Consider the following 6,398-nt stretch of genomic DNA (forward strand, 5'->3'; position numbering starts at 1 on the left):
ATATTTGGAAAACCACTAGAGCAACGAGAGTTATAGAACTCCTAAAACTGTAATTGTCTTATTCCATTATTAGAGTGGAAAGTATTTGGAAATGTTTTAGTTTCCAAGTAAATGACATAATATCGTTTTGAGATTACTAATTGATTGTCCTACCCCTTTTCTTTGAAGAGTAGGGTGTGATGACAAAAAAAAAAAAAAAGAAAACAAAAAGAAAGGTTAGAAAAAGAGGAAAATCAAAAATAAAAAGAAAGCCTTTAAGGGAAGATTTTGCTTTCACTATTAGTATTTTTTTAGGTTACATGATCACAAATGAAAAGTGTGAAATAATAGTGTTAAATTACATAGAATGACAATATCTATAAAGATTTTTGAAAGATATTTGAATGTTTCCCTTCAAAAAAATCTTAGATGAATTTTATAAAAGAAACAAACAGAGAATGAGCCCCTCTGCCTGGTGAAAATAACCCAAACTGTAAAAAACTTTAGAGGAAACTTTTGAGGTTTTTAAATTTCATTTTTTTCAGACATTTCTGGCATTTCTTCCTCCTCTCTTCTGTTTTTTGCCTCTTAGGTAATTTCACTGCTTGTTAGAGGCTTTATTACAAAGCAGATAGACTTAAAAAACAGTGATAATATGAAACCAACTGTCCTACTATTTAGCATATTCTAGGAACAGGATCAAGGGAAAAGGTAGAGAATAAGGGCAATGGGTTATGAGTACATTTTCATATCTGAATTGTCTGGATGCTCTTTTTCCAGATAATACAAATTTAATTATGACTCACTAAGTATTCAACAATAAGTATGGAAAAGCTCAGGAAAAAGATTGAGGCATATTCATGAGCCAAGAAAACTCAGTTGAACACACAAAAAGAGAATAAAAATAGCTCAGCATTAGCTTTTATTCAGGAAAAATCCACTTAGTAGATTGAAAGAAGGATAAACATTGACAGACAAATTGGTTCTCTTCTTTGAATCCAAGAACTATGCTGCAACCTGACAAATCCTAGGCACGGTGTATCAAACAGCTACAACAGGATCCTTGGAGATCTCACAAATGACATTTCTTCACATGCAACTTGATAAGTATAATTCCCAATTTCCAACTTTTCCTGTATTGCTTCATATCTAATCTAATTCTTTTTTCAAGAATTGTTTTATGCCTCTTAATGTGTTGTTGGGAATTTGCTTTTAGGCTCTTGGGTAACAGGGGGGAAATGAATTGCAATCTAGTGGAATAGTGACAATATAACCATTACATTGTGAATGCCACAGCCAACAAGGAAAGTAAAGATGAAGAGAGCAGCATTTGATTCTGGCGAATTGTTCCCTTCACAATTTTGCTTTTGTAAAATAAATCCAGTACATGAAATAGCAGTCTAAGGATAATCTACTAGTTGTTTTATTCAATGAAAAACAGAAGTAAATCATTCCATTTGGAAGAGCTTGACATTGTCGTGAGCATCATTTGCAAGAAGAGGTAATTATTATTATTTTGCAAACAATTATTTGATACATTTAATAAATTATACTTACCAGACAACACTTACAAAATGTAGCCCTGTCATTAGGCAAAATACACAACGCTTATGGTGAGGAAATGACTGCTTTCTGACTTCTAAATTCGGAACAATTACTGACAAAAAAATAATTTTAGTTTTTGAAATGAGGACTTGTTATGGTTGTCAATCCTCAATTATGTCCATAATACCTAGAAAGATGTGTAGGTACAGTTCTACAAAAAAGGAGGTAATCTTGACATGAATGCACAGCCCGGTGAATATTACAAAATAGTTTGCTATTTGCTCTATGAAGCCACAAACTCTGGAGAGGCCTCCTGAAGCCCATTTTCTTTCCAATATACCTTCTCCTAGCCTTCTCTGACATTTTACTTGGTGTTTTCATGTCGTCTGCTCTTAGCTTTGTGTCCTAAGTATCCAGAAAGTCATATAGCAAGGTCTTACATCATTCTCTCAGCTCCATATTGGAAGTGCTGCAGTAGATTGTACTTATTCTTTGCAGGAGAAGGTTTAAGTCTTTTCAATTATTAAAAAGAAACAACTCTGAAACATTTACAGAGTTCTCTTGCTAAAATTGACCAACTCTCAGAGCACAACCTCTGAGTTCACACGTAAGTCTGCCTCTTTACTGATTTAATCACACGTAATAAGGTCAAAGAAAGAAAATGGGAGAAGGAAGAAAAGCTTATTTCTTGCCACATTACTCATATACAACATAGTATTTTGAGTACTTATTTCACACCATATTTGCAAACTTAACTGCTACTTTAAAATACCTTTTAATATTTCACACATATGTAAGAAGAGAACCTACAAAGAGTATACAAAGTAATAAAAGTTCAAGATGAATGTGGAGCTAAAAATAGTGTCATTTTAGTTAAAGTGTATTGATGAAGCAAAAGTCTGTTCAAAAAGTATGATTAACTCAAAGATCTCATATCTGTTACAGTATGTTCCTGTTCCAGTAATAATAAATAGTGTAAGGGCCAACAGGAAAGTTCCCCTTTGCTCTCTGAAGGTTCACCAAAAAATGAACTCATAAAAAGCAGATTCCCTAAAGAAAAGGCATACAAATTCATGTAACATGTGCACATGGGAGTCATTAGAATGAAGACCCAGAGATAAAGGGAAAGTTGTTCATTTTTATACTTAGATTCAACAAAGTATGAGCAGCCAGGTAAGAGTATGATTGAACAAAACGGTTATGATCTAATGCTAATAGACAGAGTAGGCAAACCCAGCAGAGCCTGTCTGTCTGGATTATTCTTGGGCTCTCTGAGCATGCATTCCTTCCTTCTGGGTGTAGGGTAGGGTCCTCTCTGGAATGGGGGTCTTAGGAACTACAATTAAACAAGATAGAGCTTACAAGTTTTTTCTTTTCTTTTCTTTTTTTTTTTTTTTTGAGACAGAGTCTCATTCTATCGCCAGGCTGGAGTGCAGTGGCATGATCTCAGCTCACTGCAACCTCCGCCTCCCGGGTTCAAGCGATCCTCCTGCCTCAGCTTCCCAAGTAGCTGGAACTACAGGGGCATGCCACCACGCCCAGCTAATTTTTTTTTTTTGTATTTTTAGCAGAGAAGGGGTTTCACCACGTTGCCCAGGATGGTCTCCATCTACTGACCTCATGATCCGCCCACCTCCACCTCCCAAAGTGCTGGGATTACAGGAGTGAGCCACCGTGCCCGGCCTGATCTTATCATTTCTTTACATCTAGTTTTTACACAGAAAAGTAGAGGGCAAATTAGATTAATATTTTTAGATTTTATGGCTGGCTTTGGGGAAAAGGGGTTCTGGTTTCTGTGACCCACCTTGGGAAAAAGAGATTTCTATGGCTATCCCCAAGAGATAATGGGACTGAGAATAAGAGAGCAGGAGATGGTCAGAAAAACTTTTGCTTCTGAGGCCTTCATTTCAGAGTATTGTTTTCGGAGACCCAACAATAGCTTATATTATTGACCGGTTACTATGTGCCAGGTATTATTTTTTATACTTTATAGATATTATTTTAAAATGACAAATTAAGTAAACAGCTATCATCCTAAAATACTGGATCTGGAAGGCTTTAAAATGATATATCATGTGCTTTTCAGCTGGTGGCTCAATTTAGAATCTGATGACTGGAGCCCAAAAGGCAAAAGGTCAGTTTGTGAAACTCCTGGGCTTGTCATTCTATCTTATGAACGAGTTTTTTCAGAGTCTAAAGTCTAGACAAAGAAGCCCTGCTGCCAGTCCTCAGTTCCTCATACACATCTTTTAAATTCTTGAACGCATTGTTATGCCAGAGATGAAGTAAAGATTTTTTTTTTTAACATAATCATGCTAACTGGTTAAGCATCTGTAAGCAAATAATTAGCATGCTTGTAATTCAGTAAATTTCATGGCCTGTAGAGGAATGTGGCAGGATTCACCCTGGAATGCATGTTGTTTATGCTAGTCTAACCAGATCTTTCTATCCGTGGTCCTGGACTGCATCTCCTTTCCCATACAAACCCAATTATCAGGACACATGTGTGTCCTAGGCGGAACACTGGTTCCTGTGATTTGCTACATCATGGCCTTGAAATGATCATACTTGCTGTGGTTTCCTGGATGGCTCGCATGCCCAGGAGACTGCTATTCCAGAAAAATCACTCGCTACTCTTGCAGACTGAATTCCAAATCTAAGGCTTCTTTTATTAGGTCCACACTAAACCTATTCTTTCATCTATTGCATTGAAAAATTAGGTGAAGGAAAAATCCTTGCCAACAATTTCACCCTACATTTAAACTCTTTCTAAGCAGAGTTTGTGTAGGACTCCAGGCTTGTCCTGAGGAAGTCTTTTATATTTTAGCAATGGAAGCACTTTGGGGCCCACTTTCTGTTTCAGAAGCAACTGTTTTGCTTTGCATATTAACAGTGCTCAGCATAGTTTATCCAATCTCTTTTAGAAGCCACTGGTCTGGGGTTTGATTTGCACCCAAGTTCAACTACTTTAGTGTATTTATAGTTTTGAATGACCGATCTTGAGTTTTATGCATCTATTACTCTAATACTTTGGAGTTGGTTTATGTAGTTAAAACTACTGTGAACATTTTTTCTCGATTAAGTTTCTCAATTAATAAAGATTAATTGGGTTTGACTTGCTTGCACTTTAATTCTCTTTCATATAGAACAAAAGTGAGGTAGTTTCTCTTTGGGTTCTTAGATACCACCTTCTGGGTTCTGTCTCAGTTTTACTTCTGTTCCTCTTTGGAGCAAACTTATCTTTGTGTCCCATTGACTTCCAGCTTATGTTGTTTTCTCCCGCCAAAAATAAACTTTCAGGAGAATCTACACAAGTGTAAATTATTAAGAATGTTTAGTATTACCATATTACCTCTCTTTTCACACACCCTTTTTTACATGGTTAGAAGATGTGTGTTTTTGCATGTTGAAGAAATTGATGCTAATTTTCAATGGCAATTGATGCCAATATTTATAACTTGTATGAATTATAAATGTCACAAAACTAGTGGAGGAGCTTTTAGGGGCTGGAGGAATATCTCTGGCGCCCGGAAATCACACAATTTAACCTCTACTTTTAAGCATTATACTGGCGAAATAAAATAGTCTCCTACTAAATTGTTACAAATATTCTCAAATATAAATAGGAAAAAGTCTGGCTTTAAATGCTTCCAAAGTACTAAAGGGACTAAGGCTATTTTGTTTCTCCTTTTGAGTGCTTTATAGGTCACTGAAAATCTCTCCTACCAATTTACTGAGTAACTTTTCTGTAATAAGGTCTCACCTTGTCTCAATTTTTCCTTCTATATAACATGAAAATACTACTCCCTGTTCCTATTTATAGGATAATCAAGGTAAAGAAGCTTTGGGAAAAAGAAATGTGTAATTTTTTAGCTGTAGTTCCCTTATAGGAGGAACTTGTAGTTCTTATGTGAAGAAAAGAAAACAGGGCTTTGCTTTTAGCTTGTACTGTAATAACTGATGATAACTGTGTACTAGGCAGGCTTGATGCATTCCAATTTCTTTACAGAAACTGTGGGTTCCCTGGCCACTCAGCAGTTGGAACACTTGCTCTTGAAATCGAGTATTCCGGTTTTGATAACTTCTTAGACAACCTGTTTGTGATGTGTCTTCTGGGTTCAATAAATATTGTGATAGTTATTGGATCACCAACAAACATAAAATGAAATGATCAATTATCAGGTACACAACTTAATTGAGGTCATTATTGGAGGAGCAGCACAGTATGAATGGTTCGGTCACAGGGCTGAGATTCAGATCCCATATACTCGATTTGCTAGCTATGTGACCTTATGCTAGTCACTCAACCACTGTGTGCTCCAGTTTTACTCATGTAAATGGAGAATAAGAGCATGCACCTTACATAGTTTCCATAAAGAGTAAGTCAGTATATGAAGTACCAATACTTAGTACACAGTGAGCATAATATAAACATTTGTTAAATATTAATAATTGAAAAAAATGACAACTGACCATGGGTAAAAGAGAGAGAAGTTTTAAGTGTGAACCAGAGTCCCAAAGAAACATACTCACCAAATCATATAGATTTTTAAAAATCACAACATTATCAACATTTATATGATTCTTGTAATAAAGCATAATTCCTGCTTTCCTGAAGTTCGTAAAGAGAGGAAAAACGTATTAGAGACACTTAATCTATAGTTCTGAATGTAATAAAAAGAACATAAAATGTTTTAAATTTGTTGGTAATTCTCATATTATTCTCATCTTTTATCTGAATGAGATATAATATTCAATTTTATATACCTATTATTGTGCCATATAGACTAAAAATGCCTGGTAAATTCATAGATGTTCATGGCCACTCATGCAGAAATGAAATATTTAACTACAAAAATATCTTATATTTGGGA

This window comes from Macaca mulatta, chromosome 3 (genome assembly GCF_049350105.2).
Source record: "Macaca mulatta isolate MMU2019108-1 chromosome 3, T2T-MMU8v2.0, whole genome shotgun sequence".
Taxonomy (NCBI): Eukaryota; Metazoa; Chordata; class Mammalia; order Primates; family Cercopithecidae; genus Macaca; species Macaca mulatta.